We start from the raw sequence: 22,327 nt of genomic DNA on the forward strand, positions 1-22,327 counted from the left end.
TGGAGGCTGTTATACCAACTACATATTAATGTCTATGTATTAATGTCTATGTATTTAGAATGCAGTGTCACAAAAGTCCCTGTTGATGTAATAGTCAGGTGCCCCTATACTTTTGTCTATATATTGTATAAATCTAATATTATATACATTTCAGATTTTGAAAGAATGTTTTATACCTGTCCCTCTAATGAATTAATCCATTTTCGTTTCAATTAAATCAATATCATGCCATGTCTGTTCCCCGACTGTCAGAGATCAGAGGTGCGGCACCGGTGCGGGGAACTCTGATCTCTGAAAGTCGGGGAAGGTCTGCGCGACGGACGCAGACAACCCCCGCTGCTAGCCACACCTCACTCCGGCTGCAGCGGACGTTGTCTACGCGGATCGCGTAGACGTCAACCGGCTGCCCCGGCAATACAGCAGGAAGCACCGGTAAGTGTGTGTGTGGGGGGTGTTAAATGGGGGGGGGAGACAGGAGGACCAAGGCCCCTGCAGCGGTGCGGGGGATCTGGATCTTAGTCTCATAATCAGACCTCTATTTGAGGTCTGATTAGAAGACGACCCCGATTAGAAGACGAGGGGTATTTTTCAGAGCATTTGCTCTGAAAAAAACCTCGTCTTATAATCGAGCAAATACGGTATATATATATATATATATATATATATTAATATTGTTATTGAATTTTTTTTGTCCAATTTTGGTGTGTTACTTTTAATAAAAATGTGGTTATTGTTTTTAAAGGTGTGGGGGGGGTGTCATTTTCGGTTTCGACCAAGTGAATCCTGAATTTTTCGGTTTCAACCCATAATTTTCATTTTGGTGCATCTCCAGTGTCGGTGTGGCAGAGCCTGTCCTGGTGTGTGTGTCTGTCGGTGTGGCAAAGCCTGTCCTGGTGTATGTGTATTTGGGTTTCGGTGTGGCAGAGCCTGTCCTGGTGTATGTGTTTGGGTGTTGGTGTGGCAGAGCCTGTCCTGGTGTGTGTATTTGGTCATCTGTTTCCTGGCACTTTACTTACTGTAGGAATAAATGGAACTATTTAATTTTTACATATCCAGAGACAAAACGATCTCCTGAATTTGTAGTCACTTCAGAGGACAAAACGTTCTTGGCTCAGAAATCAGTGAGAGGAAAAGTAAAGGTTTTGTTTTGTTTGTTATTTACTCTTTTTCAATCTCCATATCTTATTAAAAAGGATTAGTGGCACTAAATTGTGGCTTCAGGCGTCCAGTATATGATGACTTTTTTTAGCGCACTGATGTACTCCCAATCCCATCATATAAGATTCTATCCTAGGAATGAGGCTGCTAAGCCGCATACCAGTCAGGGTGCCCTTGCTGACCCAGGGGCCGAACTAGAAACCTCAGGGCCCCGGTGCGAGAATCTGTTAAGGCCCCCCCCAAACCCATCTATCCCTTTCTCACTATCTCCCCTCTCCCTCCCTACCCCCCTTCTCACGATCTACCCTCTCCCTCCCTACCCCCCCTTCTCACGATCTACCCTCTCCCTCCCTACCCCCCTTCTCACGATCTACTCTCTCCCTCCCTACCCCACTTCTCACGATCTACCCTCTCCCTCCGTACCCCCCTTCTCACGATCTACCCACTCCCTCCCAACCCCCCCTTCTCACGATCTACCCACTCCCTCCCTACCCCCCCTTCTCACGATCTACCCACTCCCTCCCTACCTACCCCCCTTCTCACGATCTACCCACTCCCTCCCTACCTACCCCCCTTTGTAGGTCACTTACCGTCAACTCCTGTGTTGGGAACGTGAGGCGTTTGTCTCGGGTGCCGGCGCTTCACTGCTGAGCGCCGGCATATGACGTCATATGCCGGCGCTCACCGTGAAGCGCCGGCACCCGAGACAAACGCCTCACGCTCCCAACACTGCACTCTGGGCAGCAGTGAGGCAGGCGGCGGAGGCGGCAGCGGCGGGGAGTGGAGTGGAGGAGTCCTGGATTTCTGTCAGTCAGGGGGGCCCGAGAGGTGCCGAGCGGTCGTTTTCAGCAACCGCTCGGCACCCCTTGGGCCCCCCTGACTGGCAGAACTCCAGGGCCCGGTTGCAGTCACGACCCCTGCGACCCCGGTAGTTCCGCCACTGTGCTGACCCCTGTCCACTGGCAAAAGCGCATACAATGGGCATGTGAGCATAAGAACTGAACCGCTAACGCCTTGGTGCCCGATACCACAGCACACCTTCAGAGATCTAGTGGAGTCCATGCATCAGGACCAGTGCTTTTTGCAAAAGAGGGACCTACATAATATTAGGCAGGTGGTCATGATGTTATGGTTAATCAATATATATATAGTTTTTCCAGATATATATATATATATATATATATATATATATATATATATAAAAAACGTTTCTAGAAATTATTCCACTTAATGTTACCTCCTTTATAGGCATGCCATTAGAACATGATGATTTACTTTAGATTTAGCAATCAATGATTTAATGATTTTAAAGTTAAAAAAATCAAATTTGACAATTTTAAATAAGCTGGCTAAAAATATGCAAGCAAAAGTTTTCTCATCCAGAGTTCTTTATTGGGCGATATATAGAGAGAGGTGAAATAAGGTCATCAGAAATCCTGAACAGCACAATCTGTGTCTTTCAAAGTAGATTCATTGTTTTTCCTTTTTTTTGCCGGCAGACGATACTGGGAATTTTTCATGGTTTGCTTCTTTTCTAGTTTTCCTGTCTCTGGTAGCAAACAACTTGGTGTGGTTAATGACATCAGCTTTCTACACCCTGCCACCCAGAAAAGAAGGATGTGTTCAGCATGTTATAATATGAACTTTTCATATACAGTAGCTCAAAACAATTCTGTATACTCCTTGCATTTCTTTTAGCCCTTTAGCCCTGACTAAAATGTTTCAGGTCCACAATTATATAGAATGCATACATTACAAATGCTCTTTAAAAATAGCTGTGATACCTTAAAATAGCTGTGATACCTTAATTAACTTCTATTTTACTTAAACACATATAAAAATTATATTGGGATGGGCACCACCTTGTCACATTACTCAGGTGTATTGTCCTTGATCCACATGTAGATAAATAATGATACCCCACATAGACTATTGCAACATGCGAAAAGGGGTGAGGCTTGCTGATCATGGGAGAGGTCATCATACCTATCTGATGAGTTTGTGGTGTTAGGCTGCTTCCCACAGCTAGGTCTCCCCAATAGGACTACCTACAGATATATTCAGGTTCTTTCAAAATAGCTGCAAATATCTCAGATTTTTCTTCAGTGACCTGAGATAATAATCTGTACCCTTTCCAATTATTTGGCAACTAAATAACACTGGAATTGTTATTACTAGAATAAGAGACATCTCCTGTAGTTCACAGCATAGCATTGTGTTCATTTGCCCTTCACTCCAAATAGAGTTCAAAGGCCTATGCACTTGTAGAGGACGGTGTAGAGCAGTGGTTCTCAACCTTTCTAATGCCGTGACCCTTTAATACAGTTCCTCATAAAATTATGTAATTATATATTGTGAAATATGTGTTTTCCGATGGTCTTAGGCGACCCCTCTGAAAGGGTCCCCCCAGGTTTGAGAACCACTGGTGTAGGGGAAGGATCTAAGACCTACAATGTGCACACTTTGGAGTGGCCAAGTTGGTAGTTGAGTTGACTCAGTCAGGTGATGTTGAAAGCCTTTGAAGATTTAAAGGGCCACTACACTTTAAAATAAATTTGGCTTAGCCATGACCACCAATTTTGAGAACGCAGGTTGTACTTTAGAAGTTACAAGCTGCTTTTTCTGGTGACTTCCGCTATCTTCTCACAGAGAGTGATCTGATCACTTAATGCTCCTGCCGTGATTGATACGATTTGCACCAAGATAGATAGAGTGGTAAATATATAGACGCAAGTATAACTTTTAAAATGAGCACTATGTTCCTTGTGTGCTGTACATGCAGCAGGCACACAGTGACAATTTCTAGAGCCTTAGTCATGCCAAAATTGTGCATATTTACTGCTTTTACACACCTGTGATACAATAATTTTTCTATATTGTCCCTGCTGCTACAAACCAGCATTTTCCAAGAGCTAAGCATTAAGTGCATAGGTATGGCCAAAAATTGTGATGTTACTGAACTACTTGTGGGACTGATATACCTTTCACATATAACCCCAAATGATCATCAAACACAGGTCAGACAATTAAACATAATTAGTTTACACAGCGGTTTCCAAGCAGCCCCCTCTTCGTAGCGATCACCTCCTACACTTACACTAACAGAGCTAAATTATATGTGCTAAGCTATGAAAAAAATAAATCACTTGTGTTTTTTTTTTCTCTGTAAGAGAGTTCATTTTTTCTTGTTTGATGTGGAGAGAGTGTGGTTTGCTTTCAGCTGACTTTAACAACCTTTCTTCAACTTTCTTGGCACGGATGTTTTGTTGGGTCTTGGTGAATAACTGCACCCAGGTACTGGAGAGATCTTAGAAAAGTAAGCTTGGCTAGTTGTTTCTGATCTGATTTTACTAAGCAGCTGGGCAAAGGTTTATACCTCTTTCACGGATACGCCCTGACATGTTCAGGAGGTGATGAAATTTATAGCTGCCTTTTATAAGTAGATAAACACTTGCAGCAAGCTGGACATCCGCCTGTTGAATTCCTGCCCTGTTGCTTTCACTCACTTGTAAGCCTAGCTGGAATAGATCTCTCCATGGGGTTGATATTAACCAGGACAGCTAGTTGTGACCTCCAAGAGCATGCCTTGTGTTACTTACTGAGTTTTCATAATACAGTTGCTGTGATTTTTGCCAGTCTCAATCAGTTGACGTTAACAGTTTATATTTTATATAAGCAGCCTGGTCAAAAAGGGACATATATATATCTTTACTGGAAAACATGGCCAAATGAGGATTATGTTTGAACATGCCATGACAGTAATTTGGATATTTTCAATTAAACATTAAATGAGCCAGATTACTTTTATGTTATTTTACAGTGCTGTGGAATATGATGGTGCTATATAAATCAATAAATGCTAATAATAAGATATGACCATTGATAGCTGCTGCTCTGATTGAGACATTATACCCACAGATGACAACATTGCTGCTATTTTCTTTTGTATATAATTATTAGATATCCTGTTGCTTTTTACTAATGCATAGAAAATTGTTGAATTATACAATGCTGACTACTTAAGATGACTGGCTAATCACTGCGGCTGTAGCATTCAAACCATGCTTCGGTAGAAATGCATTTTTTTTTACTTCATTATTAGTGTCATTATTCAGTTCATGAGGCTGTCTATAAAAATAATGCCATAAAAAAAAAAAAAAAAAAATGGCACCTGTATATGTGCTTTATCTGATTTGTGATAGCAAGGATAGGGCAAATGGTCACAATAATGAGTTTTTTCCCTTAAGTTTTATTCTTCTCTACTTTTGTGATTTAACATACATCTTTACCATCCAAGATTTAGAACACTTTTCCCAGTCTTTAGCTCCTCTTCAGCAAAGGTAGCTCTCTGTATGAAAGGTTATCCAACAGTACTCAGAATGGTTATCTAACGCTGTATTTAAATTGTTTATGTATTTATTGTAGTACTTTAGATATTTATCGGTCATGGTTCATGGCCAGTATTCATTGGTCATCTCCTCGAATATTGGGTGGCAGTAGGCTTATGTTTAGCACGGCTCTGTATTGGTTGGCTGGTGGGAACTGATGTGTTTTTAGATGTGGTGACCAGGTATAGTGAACTGCTTAGTTTGAAACTCTGCATTATTACGCATGTGAGATCTCTACATCCTCCAAAAACCCTACTGTGTCAACAGGTCGGCTGTCAAAGATTTTTCATTTGTTTCATAATTGGTTTGAAAAAAAGCACTGTCCAACCCTTAATGTATAAATCATCTGTATTGGTACCGAGCAAGGACCATCAGATATTGTTTAGGCCTATGGCTGTTGTGTTCTCTTTAGGAATATGAAAGCACATTGCATTTAACTGTATTTATATTTTCATTTAATTATACTTTATACCAACTTAGACATTTAAACTCCTGAGGGGCCAGAAAGGGCCTCTTTCGTCATGATATCATGAGCCTTTAAGAGCCAATAACAGAATGTCCTCTGTATTTAATGTCAGAAGATTTGAAGAGCACTGATTTCACTAAATAAGTAAGAAGTTCAATGCCAGAACAAAAATGGCATAGATTGTGATTAAACATTAACTACCAAACCATTTTAGATAAGCTGTAAATACATCCATAATATTGACAAACATAATAAATATCATTTTTCTGGTTAAATGTCATTGGCTTCCTTCCCAAACCAACATAGGTTGGAACTTGCAGATTGGAGCCGGCGCCTTACTTATTCTATTCTAATTCAGTGATATCTGGGGACCCCAGTTGGGTCTTGTCTCACAGTCAAAATTCCTCCCACATACAAGTGACTTAATCCAGTATATATTTGTCTCATGGCAAATTACAGATCCTTTGAACCATTTGGACTAAAGAATAGAATATTTCTGATAAACGGCCTTACCTTGAAGTCCCATATATGTAGTCCCAATCCTCTACCATACATTGTTAAACCTTCATCATTCTCCACCAGCATAGACTTTGAGCTTTCACCAGGTGAAAACATTATTCTGTATCAAATCATGTTTTAAGAATGTACCGCATTAGCTGATGTGCCATCATTAAAATTACCTTTTATATGGGAGTGCCGATAGAGCCCAAGCTAAGGGAGCACACATTGAGACTGTGACATTGGTGTTATAATACAGAGTGCTGACAGCACAGGGTCTGTTTTCGTAAAGGATACTAGTAAATATGGAAATGATAGTGTAGTGGCAAGCAAGCAGCAGATGGGTAGTACTGGATTTCATATTCAGTACAGCTTCCATAACCCTGAACCAACTGTACACTGATGATAAGGATTATACAACATCTGTAGTTATGCTGGTTTCCAAACTCTCCAGAATCCATGAATGGTAAAGAATGCATATATAAATTACTTTGACACATTTAAGTAGTTATATTGTGTTCTTTAATTATGTCTCCAACCACAAGACTTCGGCAGTCAATTACAGTGGCATAAAGTTCTGGATTGTCAATTTATTTGCGCATTTTATGCCTTTTCATTGCCCTTGGGTTACATTTTATGCGGAATTAAATGCATTTCCAAATTTCATGGTAGCTCAAAGGGACAAAATGTGTTTAACAGATAAAAACAAAGCTAACAAAGTTGTAAACTACTAGTAGTTTGGACTGAATAAATCAATGTGTTTCCAGCACATAATGTCTAATGGATACTTCATATGTTGGTGAACACCTTATGTTCGAACAGAAGCAAAAAGCCATACAGTTTTCCTACAAGTTATATGTTTGGCTAAAACAATTGAGATTCCTTCAGGGCTTACAATTCCCCATGCCTTTTGAGACAAGTTTTGTAAACTCTGAGACTCTTCTTTTAATACTAAGAGAAGGCTCTGAGTCTTGTGCATACTATAAAACGAGCAATATTTTCTCTGAGCAGGTAAGATGGCTGCTGGTCAGACTCCACTAAAATGCTGCAAGTAATTGTGGACAGGAGCCCTGAAAGTGCCACTATGTATATGGTACACGGCTGGCACTCTAGCCCCTTGCTGCTGACCAAATGCCATACACGTACTAGGACTCTGTAAGTCTGTCTCATAAAAGCAACACAAAAGTGTTTTCGGTTTCTATGAAACCTATCATTGTTTGCTTTTGTGCCACATGACAAGGGTTCCTGGCAAAAAAATTGAAATGAGGCAAAATTTTCCTTTACAACAATTGATGTGCCGGGCACGTTACAGAAAAAATCCTGTTGGCGACAGGTGATGTGCCATTGCTGTAATGGCTCCGTATGAAAACCCACCTCAAGGTGCACTGTGACAGCACCGGACAGAGTACAAACTTTGACAATGGCTGGTAGTAGAATTCGTGCATGTTAAAGTACCAGCATTTGAAATATCCTGGGGTGTTTAGTTTTCAAAAATCTATGATTTGATGGGGTAAATTGAATTGGTGTACTTTCAAGATGTCCCACATAACACATGGGGGCGGAATGACCACATTTCAAAATTCCAATTTGAAAAAGACACCTCACAAATATGGCCCTTTAGCCCCCAAACAACCTGACAAACATATGGGTGGGTGGCATCTGGGTGTTGTTTGACAGTGATACATACCAGGAGTGGTACATTTATACCTGAAGTGCAATGTATGTGGAAAAAAAAAAATACTACCACAAACTTTGACAAACGTTGGTAGTAAAATAAGTACATGGAAAGTGTTAAAAAACTAGCATTTGAAATACCATGAGGTGTCTGGTTTTCAAACATCTATGGTTTGATGTGTGCAAATTGAATTGGTTGGCTTCAAAGCTTACCCAAATAAGGCTTGGGTGTAGAATGCCCACATGCAAAAATTCCAGCTTAAAAAACTGCCCATGTCCCAAATTTGGCCTTTTTTCTGGCAAACAACCTGACAAACCCATGCATGGGTATCACTGTACTCAGGAGATGTTGCTGAACACATATTGTTGTGTTGTTTGACATATACCAGGAGCTATACATTTTTCACCATATTTTATATTTTTTTTATAGTAAGTTAGATGATATGATCAAAATAATGATATCTTAAGAAAGCCCTTCGTGTCCTAAAAACCAATATCTAACTTGTGTCGGTACACTAAATGTGTGGCACCCCTTAAAAGAGAAGCAGGATAGGTTTTCGGTAGTAATTCATTGATACTAATTAAGACTATAAGAACACAAATGTGTCTATTATAGAACATACACAACACTCTCTCAATCTTACGTAACACAAATAAGAAACTTACAATCACAATGTATATGTTTTAAAGGCCGGATTAACTTTTCAACATCACTATTGCTAGTCAAATCACTCACCCGCATGCACATGGAGGTTGTCTTCTTTTCCAAGATGTTCTACCAGCATGTTCCATAATGTAGTGTAACATATTGCTGCCCTGATTCTGATTGCTGTTCCTGATGTATTTGGGCTAAGAAACCACATGATTGTGTAACCAACATTGATAACAGGTCGACATCCTGGATGCTGCCAGCCCGTCCATGCACTTTTTAGTGCTCCATTCTTGTGCTAAAAATGCATCTTATTAATGGGTGTTCTTCTGCTATGTACCTGTGTATGTATGGCTTGAAACCAATCCTCTATGAAACAAAACACCTCACTTATGAGAAAACCGAAAAATCTTATAGAAAATTGCTTTTAGAAACTTGGTATGCTTCAGCCCCAGTTAACTCAGCAAATTGATTCTGGTCATGTAGCATTATCATGAAACTTAATCAAGGCTTTCATCACTACAAAATGGAAAAATGAATTGTTCTTAAACACTTTCTTTGGAATTGACTTCTGGATCTAATGACAGAGAGACAGCTGAACTACAGCAAGTCAGACATTTTATAGACATTTGTAGCCTGCTTCTACCTGATGGTCAAAATGACATGGATGAGGAGAGTGTGTGAAGCTATAAGGGCTTTTCGTGTGCCTGACATAACGGTATTCATCCAGAAGAGCTACCATTCGGGTTTGTATCCCAGAGCAATTCTGTGCTTGTATGGAAACAATATTCTTAGTGTTATCCAATTCTTTCTGTACTGCTGTTCGAATAGAACTGTTAAATGCATTTACTAAGTACAAAAATGTCAGAGGTTTCTGGCGAAATTCCATATATTTTGTGAAGGCAATACTATGGAATATTATAAAGTGTTTTGCCAATGTAAATTTTCAGTTTTAAAGTTCCTACTAAAAGTACTCCCTATAATTAGGAACATCAACAGGTTAATTTTAAAGTTAAAAATCTTTAACTCCCTTGACAAATGCAATGGGTTCTTATACTGTAAGCAAACTATTCCTTCACGTTTTACAGGGACACAAAATCTATGTACTTTGAGAAAGAATCAAGATCCATCTTTCAAACTTCCCCTTAAAAGCTTTATAATGAAGATTTAATTATCCACGATGCAGATCATTAACCTCTGTTATATGTAAATGCAACCATTAGTCATTAAACCAAAAGCAAGTGGATAACTTCAACAGCACAATACTGACGTTGAGCCAATGCAGTCTAAACACAAAGTACAGAAACTGCCTTTTTTAATAAAGCACAGCCAGGTTTTAACATACTACTTGTAACCACTGTTCGCTAAATAAAAACACACTGCTTAAGTTAAGAAGGTATCAAACATGAATCAAGGTCAGTTTTTATTGAGTTTCAGTTGGGTGAAGTATGTTTTAAAGTTCTTGTTTTCTGTAATTTAACCAAGGGAAAACCCCTTACTCGTGGCCTGCGACAGCTTGTAGTTGGCACAGCCATGTCAGTGCTGTTGTTACCATGTAATGGTCGCTCATTAGAATCTTTCACAGCTATCAAAATTATTGATCAGTCACTGAAATAAAGCTAAGGGCTTGCAACATTCAGCCCCACTAAATGGTCTAACACTGAAAGAGTCCAAAATAATCCTTACGAGACAATACATTTATTATGCGCCCTCGTCAACAAACAGAGAGCTTAATGAAGGAAACGGTAACCGTGTAAATTTTGCCTAATGCCCCAGTGGTTATATGTAGAATTCTACACACAAAACACAAGATACTTCACACAGTGGCACAATTTTAAACTCAGAGTAGCCCAGGGGACGATTGACCACATGTCCCCTTGCCAGCCCTCTACTGACCTCATGGTAGTGTAACAGACCACTCCTAGCTCAAGTCAGTACAGCAAGTCTTACTTCTCTGATCACTGACCACATACATTCAAATATTACAGAAGAACTTACTGAAGAATGTGCATGCTTGTGGCTTCCTCTTCATATCAAAGGGGTTGCCACTTGTATCATGAGCAGACTTCAGGAGTACCCACGTGTCCCTGTGTCTGCAGTGTCCTGTGCATCTGAAGGAGGGCAGTAAAATATGTCACCATAACAGCCACTCTTAACATCCACTCACCCTGACATGATACACTAACACACACACACTCCCTCTCCCAAGATCCATTAATCCTAGGCTCACCACTGGCACGCTGACACAATACACTGACATGATAACATCAACTACTAACACACACTCATGCTAACACCGTACACTAACACACAGTCTAACACCATATTATTATAAATGTATTTTATTTACATAGCGCCAACAATTTATTCAGTGCTTTTTATGCAGCTCTTGTTACAATACATATATTCAAGGTACAAGACAAGGCTAGATTTGACAGACTAAGACAAACGGATATATTAGATAGAGAGGGCCATACTTGGAAGCTTAACATCAAGAGGAAATGCTTACACATACACACACTTGCACTCATTCTAACACCATACACTTGCACATGCATATACATACTTACTGTCCTTTTCTCACAACCCAACCTGTCACAGCTCTCCTTCTTTCCCACTCACAATTAATTGCCTATCATATTCCTGGTTCAGGGTGGGTACTATGGATTGCTAAAGTACCAAAAAAAACACTTTTGTTCTAAAAGATGTGACTGTAAGCATCACTGATGGGTCTGTCTTTACTGAGAATGTTTTGGGGACTTTGTGACCTATATCTAAACTTTATTATTAACTGCAATAATTGTAATTGTAAACACGTACTTCTATTCATGAGTAAGGAATTTAGAACAGGGCCAACATGTTTAACATGCACAAACAAAATTTAGACTTAAATTAATGTATAAAATAAAAATGGATGATTACATTTCTTTTCTTTCCCTGAGTTTTTTTTTTTCATTGTTATGTCTAATTTTAACACACAAATGGAAAAAGCCCCAAGCAAATAAAATACGTCATATTTTCTGCAGTCTGCAGTGCTTAAACTCCTTCACTGTACTTACATCTACCACCTCTACTAGAAGACTATTCCATGCATCCGCTACCCTCTCAGTAAAGAAATATTTCCTGATATTACTCATATACGCATACACTGCCTTTACATACATATATATATACACACACACCAGCTTACAAACATACAAATACCTGCCCAGCCCTTACACACACACAGACTGTCCATACACACACCAGCTTACAAACACTCACATATATACACATACGCTGCCTTTACACACACCTTCCCATTAACACGCATATACGCATACACTGCCCTTACACACGGCTGCCCATAAACGCACATATACACATACACTGCCCTCACACACCACTGCCCTTACACACACCTGCCCATTAACACGTATATACACATACACTGCCCTCACACTCCCCTGCCTTTACACACACACATATACACACACACCAGCTTACAAACACACAAATACCTACACTACCCATACACACACACGCTGCCCATATATACACAGACTCTGCCCATATACACACACTGCCCATATATACACACATACACTGCCCATACACACACACCAGCTTCCACACACACACATATACACAGTTCTTACACCCCTTTCTTCCCATCTCTTACTTTTTTCATCATCTTCTATCTTCCATCATCTTCTATCTTCCATCCTGTGGTGGGAGCGCAAGCTCTGTCACTCCAGGCCTCTGCTTTAGTGCTTCCTCATTATTATGCGCTGGCTATTGATGCAAAGCGCAGGGGTGACGTCATATCCTGGCGCTCTGCATCATTTGCCGGTGCGTAGTGGTTCGGCAGAACGGAAGCCGAGGTCTGAATTGACAGACCTTGCGATCCTTAATGTTGGGCTGGTTGGAAGGGAACTCTGATATCCCCAACCAGCCCTGCTCATCCGGCACCTCCACTCCAGACCAGCGTTGATGGTGCCTGGGTGCGCACTGCCCACGGGGGCGCCTGATGAGCAGGGCTGGTTGGGGAGAGCACAATCGTGCAGCTGCCTCGGCAGTCCCCTGAAGACCGGCCCAGGAGAGGCGGCCTTTCCACTTGCCCCCTCCCCTATAGAATCGCTACAGTTTTTTTAGGGGCTTCGTGATGAATCACATTACTGGCAGGAATGAGATTCACCATGGGGCCCTGTTGAGCTGGTTAGGGAGATCCGTGATCTCTCCAACCAGTCCTGGAGCCTGCAGCTGCTGATCAGGTGGCTGTGCACCCCCTCGCAGCTGCGCCTGAGGTGAGTGCCTCACTCGCGTCACCCTTCCTATGGCCCTGAGTGTCTGTCTGAGTATGCTAGTGTGATTGTGTATGTTTGCATTAGTGAGAGTGTGAAGCCATGTAAATGTGCATGGTAAGTGTATGTGTATTTGTATTTCTGGGTCCGGTCCCCCAGCTTGTGGATCCTAAAAAATATGACCCTCTACACCAAAGAGGTTGGTCTGTACTGTTCCAGACCATTAAAAAACTTTGTTGAGAAATGCATATTCACATCTCAAAAATTGCAGCGCACAGTGTAAATATGAAACAAATACTTTAGAACAATAAATTAATTAAACCGCTATTTAGATATTCAGCTGAACTGCTTGCTACAAATGTTTTCATTTTAAACATTGTGGCCGAATTCCACGTTCTTAAATACATTTAGTTTTTTGGGCCTTGAAGGCTTCTTATGCATGAAGACCTGAAAAATAAATATTCTTAATTGACGAAACCACTGATGTCATAAAAATAATTGAGGACTGATACTTTTCTTACAGAAAGCCCAGCAGTGTTTCAATTCTCTATTAATTAACCATGACAAAGGAGAAATACTGTTTTACTGATACATAGACACTAGACTATGTTTAAAAATGTAACTATTTCAATGCTGGTACATATCTGATAATAACAAATTAAATCTACTCTGCATCTGCACCAATCAGTATTAATAATAAATTTATCATTTAAAACTTTTTGGCATAATTACTGTTTGTTTTTTTTGTTAAAAATGAGACTTAGTTTTAACAAGACAACATCAACAAGGATCTCTACATATTTTTACTGCGTATTTAACATAATTAAACTTAATATGACAGTGTATTTTATCTGATTTATTTATTGTACAGCTCTGCGGAATATGATGGCGCTATATAAAACAATAAATAATAATAATTTTTCAGTCTACCACCAGCCCCCCACAAAAAAACTATCTTATATTATGTATTGTATACCTGCATGCATTGTTTGCTGTTGCATAGTCATTATATGTTGTTTATATTATTATTACCTCATAAAATGTTAGCTATCTATCCGCTGTAAGGAAAAAGGGACAGCTGTCCAGGGCCAGCATGCTGTATACACTGTACTAGGGGATAAATGTTTCAATAGTTTTCTTCTCCTAATAGATTTTAAGCAGCTGTGTTTTAGATAAAGGTGGGTGTACTAGGGAAATGTGCCTGTGGGTGGACTTTGTGTGTTTTGGAACGTCCAGGTGCCACAAGTAAAGTGAAACACGCTATCAGCTGGTTAGATAACTATACACATGAAATTAGTGAGCTGTGACAACTAATCATTTTTCATCTGCGGTGCAAAATGTCTAATATCTATACTGAAGCCAAAAAAAAACAAAAAAACAAAATAAAGGAGCATTCTCGACTAGTAATTCTCAGACATACTATCAATCCTTTTTTTTTACTATTCTTTTTAAAACCTTTTAACCTTTGAGGAAAATTAAATAACTAATCTCCTAATGCAAACATTATCTATTATTCACAGTTTAAAAAAACAAATTGAGGCGCAGAAAAAACCCAAATAAAATATAGTGCTCTCCATATGTATAATTTCACTCAGGCGGGGGTGATAAGTAATCCATTCACAAGATAAAGAGCAGTCATTTCTCTTACATTCAATGGGATCATATATCAATAGAAAAGGAAGGAAAATATGTAATTTTATAAAATTATATACATTTAAGTGCAATATCCCAAAGAAGGGTCTTTACGTTACAATACATTTATTCATATAGCAGATTCTAAAATCACAAAAAAAAACAACCCGGTACAAAAAGAGAATAGGACCCCTCTCTAGCGTGCTTACAATCAAGTCGAAGGTTGAGGGGCAAGTGAAGCAGTAGCAGAAGACTGTTTGGAAAGGTATGAGTGGGTCGAGTCAGGATGATCTGTAGAGGTTGTTGGTCATTCAAATGGCTTGAATAGGCTTTTGGCTGAGAGTATTAAGAAGAAAGATTGTACAAAAAAGTGGGTTTTCAGGGCACTTTTAAAAGTGGCATACAAGGGATAAAATTTGAGAGAACAAGGAAGGAAATTCCAGTAAGTACCTATCTGTCGTGGAACGGGAAAAACCCTTATCTAGCATAGCTAACATAAATTCTAAAGTTTCCAATACACCACCTTCAAACTCATCCATACCTTTACACCTCATAAAACCTAGCCACATAATTATCCCAAGTGGCCTTGGAAATGGACTTAGATAATAAGCAACTTGACTTGGCAATGTTAAGTTCCACATGCTCCCCAGAAGTGCTACCCCTTCTTTCTCCGTCTGAGATGCCAACGTCTTGAAGATTTTATTTACCTACAATGTGCGAAGGCTTTATCCAAATATTATGGCTTAAGCATAGAAATACCAAATGCCTATTAATCACTGGCACTGACTTTACATAGTTTGTAAGGTTGAAAAAAGACCTAAGTCCATCAAGTTCAACCCTTCTACCTAACCTTCCTATTCTTGATCCAAAAGAAGGCAAAAAAAACCCTAATTAAGCCCTTAAAGTATTCAGGACCCAAACCATATCCATGTTGTCACAATTTAACACTTACCTCTTGTTAGCCCAGTTATCTCCCCATATTACCAAAGCTACAACCACTTAATTCCAGCAGCACCATATTTTTTGGCCACCCCGCAGTTACCCACAACTTGGGACATTTAGCCACTGCCCATTTCCCTTGCCAAAAAACACCAAAACCCAAAGGTTTGGCTGCATCCATAAAATCGCTTTCCCAAATAGCTGCCCCGTTAAAATTCTGCCGAAAAACTTCCCAAACTCTCAAATCCTCTTTTATTTTTTTGCGTACCCTAACCCTATGATGAGGCTCTTTTGCGCTGCAGTAACCTTTGCAATGGGTCTAGAAAAAACCCTGCCCGTGGGCATCACTACAAAAAATGTCATCCACTTGCAGCCCTGACCCTCCCAATTTATTTGCCGCCACCAATTCACTTATCTGAAATAAGCTCCAAAGAATGCAACAGCAAAATTAAGCAAGTCCAACAAAGATTGGCGCTGTTTAACAGTCACTTTCTTTTTTTTTTTTTTTACTTATAGTCTTTTATAGTTTTTGTTAAATGGCAGCCTAAATGAGACATTTCCCAAGAGCTACCTTCAGATATGCTTCATTAATCACATCTTCCTTTAAATTAACTGAACCTGTACCTTCCCAAGCCTGAGCTGAATTGGGGCCTTGCCAGTCCATTAACAATTCAATCTAAGAGCCCACTACCTCACTTAATCTATTCACATAACCTTTATGGCACTCAGCACCTGCCATACCAGCTCTGCCTTGTCCCTGAGATGTACCTGGTTGATCAGTCACTTCTTGCAGCTCAGGTGTCCAGATGTTGCCGGTGATTAACACCTTCACCTCTAGTCCAGCTGCACTCAGTCCTGTCTTCTGATCCTGCTTTTTCTTCTTACACGTTTTCTTCTAGCAACGTTGGAAGCCTGCCTCTTCTACCTAGCAATCAGCTTCTTACCCCGACTTCCACGTTCGACACCATCTTCTGACGTCACAGCAAACTCATCAGCTTCTCGCAATTCTTTCTTCAATTCTCGTGGAACTTGCCTGTCATTCTGCGTTGATGGACCATATTCTCCCACTGTGGGTTCCTCCACTACTACGTCCCCTACTCTGACTGCCTCCCAGATACCTTCCAACTCGTCAGCAGAAGGGGCAGACATTATACAGGACCTCAACCGAACCCTTTTTTCACCACTCACTTGCGAAGCCTATTCAGCAGCTTTTCCATGCTGCTATCCATGGCTCTCCTGTTTCCTGCTGCTCACAAGACTCCAACAGGTCAATGCAGTGAGGCCACAGTTCATATTGGGCATTGAATAGCCTCTCTACTTTATACTATTGTTAACCCCCGTTTCCACCAATAACTAAGAGCAAGCTAGTCGCAAGTGCAGCATGTATAAAAAGTGCTCGAGAGCAACCAGCATTTTCCATCTGCCCTCACACTTACCCTAAAACATTTTACCCTATCCTATGCCTACAACCACATGTATCATTATTGTACACTGATGACATATCTGGTAAATCATTAGGCAGCCTGAATGCAAGAATTTCTGTTTCTGTATTGCAGCTTAGCAAACAATGCTTCTGGAAGGAGGGTTATAAAACCAATTTCATAATGCACTTGTAAAAATTATCCTTATAGACATATAAGTTCATATGGTTTTGTATGAGATATGTTCCTCGTGGGCTAGATTGGCCTGGGGATTAAAATCATCCCTGACACTTTAAGGCAAGTGACCAATAAATAACATGGAAGCTGGATACACAAGGCTGCACGCTACAAAACTCACTCCTCCAAAATGTCTCGTCGACTGGAATCAGAGAGCGAGGGGACATAAATTTCAAAATATATCTTGAAAGTAAAGCATAAAATCTTCAAATGAACGCATTGGTGAAACAACCATATAAACCATATGTAATGAACAATCTCACAAAAGTTCTACAAACAGTCAGGAAGACATGTCAGCTCTTCCATTGTCATGTCAAAGAGCACACCCAGGAGGTAGAAGCTCTTTTTCAGGCACATAAGAACCCTAGATTTCTTTTTTTGTCTCTTTTTAAATAGTTGACCTAATATTGTGTAAATGTATTGTGCTCTTTTCCAACTTCATACAAACATATGGAAATTGAACTGCTTACCGTTCACTTAAAAATGTTAATTATAATATAAAGGCCCAATTACATCCATCCAAACAGGATGTTTTGAAAGGAAATAATGCAAATTTGTGAGTTTTTTTTCTCTAGAAACTATTTTGCTGACATTATAGCTAAATTTATTTTGAGACACCTGCATCCAAATCAAACGTGAAACTGTCCTGTCTATGTATAAAGTTTATGATACCTATAGGCTAATGCATTCATACAAATGATTAACAGTATGCCAGTGACTTATGCTTTTATTGAGGTATGGAAATATTTGGACACTGACACAATTTTCATAATTTTGACTCTGCACGCCACCACAATGGATTTAAAATAAAACAGAGGTGCAATTGAAGCGCAAACTTTCAGCCTTTATTCAAGGGTTTGAACAAAAATACTGTATCAAACACTCCAGAACTCCAACTATTTTCATACACATTCCCCTTATTTCAAGGGCCCAAATATAATTGGACAAATCAACACAATAATAAATAAAATGTTAATTTTTCATACTTTGCCGAGAGTCCTTTGCAGGCAATGACTTCTTGAAGTCTGGAACGCATGAGCATCACCAAAGCTGGGTTTCCTCCTTTGTGATGCTTTGCCAAACATTGAATATAGCTGTCTTCGGTTTTTGTTTGTTTGTGGGTCTTTCTGTCTTAAGTTTTGTCTAGCAAGTGGAATGCATGCTTGATCAGATTTCTTCAGATCAGATTTGCTTCAGAATTCATCCGGCTGCTTCTGTCTTCTGTCATATCATCAATAAACACTAGTGACCCAGTGCCATTGGAGGCCATGCATGTCCATGCCATCACACTGCCTTCACCGTGTTTTACAGATATTGTGGTATGCTTCAGATCATGAGCGGTTCCAAGCCTTCTTCATACTGTTTTTTCTTCCAATCATTCTGCTACAGGTTGATCATAGTTTCATCTGTCCAAAGAATGCTATTCCAAAATTGAGCTGGCTTTTTATATGTTTTTGGCTAAAGTCTAATCAGGCCTTTCTATTCTTGGGCCTTATGAATGGTTTGCACCTTGTGGTGAACCCTCTGTAGTCTCTCTTGAAGTCTTCTCTTTATGGTAGACTTGAATGACCTGTTTCACTTGTATTGAGAGCTCCTTTGACCACATGTTGTGGGTTCACAGCAACAGCATCCAAATGCGAATGTCACACCTTGAATCAACTCCAGACCTTTTAACTGATTAATTGGTGAAGGAATAGCTCACACCTGTCCATGAAACAGCCTTTGAGTCAATTGTCCAATTACTTTTGGTCCCTTTAAAAAGAGAGGGCTACATATTACAAGAGCTGTAATTCCTAAACCCTTCTTCCAATTTGGTTGTCAATATCCTCAAATGAAACCCGAGAGACTGCACTTCAAGCCCATATTCATTATTTAACTGTAACTTGAATTGATTTTGGTAAACTGTTAAAATAACAAAACTTTTGTCATTGTTCAAATATATTTCTGGACCCAACTGTAAATATATAATGCATTTCATGCCTGACACACAGTGTGGTATGATATATGGTAAAAAATCTATATTGCCTAGCTATAAAAAAGTGCTTTTAGATCCATCAAGCAATATCCTGCAGTAGCAAATGATAGACGTTATTATGTTTAGGTGTTGCATTAAATAAAAGGCATTTGAAGTTTGGAGTTCGTAGAGCTCTGGGGATGAATTAGAACTAGAACTTGATCCACAAAGATGGACATGTTGTAAGAAGTGGAGGTGTTCCATTACATTCTCACAACCCTCACAGCTGATTCTGTAGTGTCTGAAACATTTTCTCCTACTCATTTTTTCAAATGTCAGCCACCTACAACCTTTCTCAAGCCTGGGTTCTTCTGTAGCTAAAAACAAACACTGCCTTCTGCTTCCTCAATCAGTCCTTGTCCCTCCAATGTTTCTAGAAAGTCTTGAAAGCAGCCTTAAGTGGGATGTCCATAAAGATGGAAATAACCCCAACATGTTCATTATGACTGGTCATGACTTGTCCGAAACAATCCACCATAACAGCTATAGTTTCCTTGATTCTATTGTACGGTATCTTTCCACATTAGACAATTTTGTGCTTGTGAAATATAAAACCAAAGCTTGAAATTTGTCACTGTTATAGTGCCTTATATACTCCTTGTGTTGTAACTTTAGATTCAGATCTTCTAAATCCCAAACATTTGGAGAAACAATAACAGTTGATAATAAAAAAGATTGGACACATATTCTGAATTGTATATTATAATACAGGGCACACATTATGGGGTATGTTAAACTTCTAGAGGCATCTCGGTAGCTGATATCACATTACTGGTAAACCCCCACACTCGTTATAAATAAATCCTTTAAAAAGCTGCTAAGAGCTTGCAGTAGTTTGGAAGGTTAACTATTTCACGACCAGACAACTAGTAAAAGACAACTCTGTATAAAACAAAGCAAGGTTGGGACTTATTTGTTTTATCTGTTAATGGATTATTCTGGTTGCCCTAAGCTTATTTTATTGAAAGAAATCTCCCATTTAGGTAAAATTCAAATGTCTGTCAAAATATGTTCAATTACATTTTAAGTAAACTTAGTGATGTATTCTCAGCATGGAACTCTCTGGTTCACATATGTCATTAAATATTTCACCACAATAGAATTCTGGCCATATTGCTAGAGATCTAATCATCAGTGGGTCCTGGCCATTCTTAGGGCTTAGTCTCTGGACAAAGGGTCTCTTCCCAATGCTCCAGATTACTATTTAAATGTCTGGGCAGAGAGGGCAGTGCTTGGTCATACCCATGGTTATGCCACACTGCCAGAAATTGATTATCCAGTGTATGTCAGTTCACCTCTAGTAGACACAACCATTGAAACTGACATTTTCCAGAAGGAAACTATTCCTAAACACATAGCAAAAATGATATATATCAAAAGCAATCATTTTATCGTTATTATTATTATTTTGTTATTAACATATTGTTTCAAATAAACAATGGTGTAAAGGTTAAGTAAGTATTATAACTGCTCTATGTGCTACTAAACATTATTGATTCCTGTTAAACGATCTCATTAAATTTAATAAAATATTAGGAAAACTTATCATCACTGACTTTAATTATTAAAACTATTAAATCAATAGCGTTTACCTTTTGTCTGCAGATTTTTCGCTTAAAAGCAAGATACTTTTTTATCTTAAGGAAGCAGAAATATGTGTCTGTATGGGAGGTAACAAGCATTATCTACTCAATTTGCTATCTGAGTTTAACCCCAATCCTTGCATAGGCAGTTTAAACATATCAACAAAAATCAGCAACTTAACAATAGGGGAGTGATAGGTTAATGGGGGGATATTCATGCGGATCCTAAAAACAGAAAGTTAAGATGTCTGCTACATATCAGGTGGCTCCTGCAGTGCCCTATTATTTTTATTATTATTTATTGTTTTATAAAGTGCCATCAAATTCCGTAGCGCTGTATTATGTGTTGCTCTGCATTTCTATTGCTGAATGATTTGGTTGAATCTTTCCAAATTAGCCTGTCTGCCAACCTATGTGCTTTCAAGATGACATGAGACCAATAAAGAAAGAGACGTTGGGTCATTACGCAGGATGCATCTCACTTCTAGGCGAGGTTTTTACGAACCTCATCGCTGGCGCCTCCTAATGACACAACCAGATGGAGGCGCACACTAAGTGTATGTTTGGAATATTGCACTACAAAGCCCACCCTCGCGCAGAAACTTGTGCTTGGTTATTATGCTTATTTCCTGGCTTCTTGGCATTCATTCAGAGTTATTGATTTTATCCTGCCTTGTCTTCCTAATTTCATATCCTACCTGCTACCTGCCCCAATCCCGTGACTTTATGATTTAAGGTTATGCAGCCACATCATATAGAAAGAATTGGGTCTTTTTGGTCCCTTACAATCCCATGATACCTACCCTGATAGGAGAATTATCTAATTGTGAGTCTTGCTGCTCTCTTATATTACCTTCCTTTTTTGTACTTTGCTTGTGATATTGGTCTGAGATCCAAATCCACTAAAATTACAGTCTTCATGGTACATTTAACCCCTAATTCCCCCTTTATGCACTCTTTGTAAATCTACTTGCCAGAAAGCGTTCAGGGAGAACAAAATATATACTCAGTGCTTCTAAGTCGTAAATATAATTTCTGGATGAACATGTATGCATGATCCATGCTTTCTTATGTATGTGTTTTGACTTGGATTGTGAAACTAATACAGGTTTTATGACATCATTGAAAATTTCATCTCGTATTTCAGCTTTCCACATTACATTTAGTTTCCAGTAAAAAGGAGCATGTTACATTAAGTGGGAAATAAAAAGAGACCCAGTGATGAATCTCAGATAAGTACTGCTTTATGAACTGCCTGGGAATTCTCTTATTAGCTGGCATCAGCATGTGCTGTGATTTCATTTTATTATGGGTACGAAATATATGTCAGTGCAGTAGGGGAAATTATTTTTTCAGACCTTTATCAAAATCAAGTGTATGCCAAA

Source organism: Spea bombifrons, chromosome 3, assembly GCF_027358695.1.
Source record: "Spea bombifrons isolate aSpeBom1 chromosome 3, aSpeBom1.2.pri, whole genome shotgun sequence".
Lineage (NCBI taxonomy): Eukaryota > Metazoa > Chordata > Amphibia > Anura > Pelobatidae > Spea > Spea bombifrons.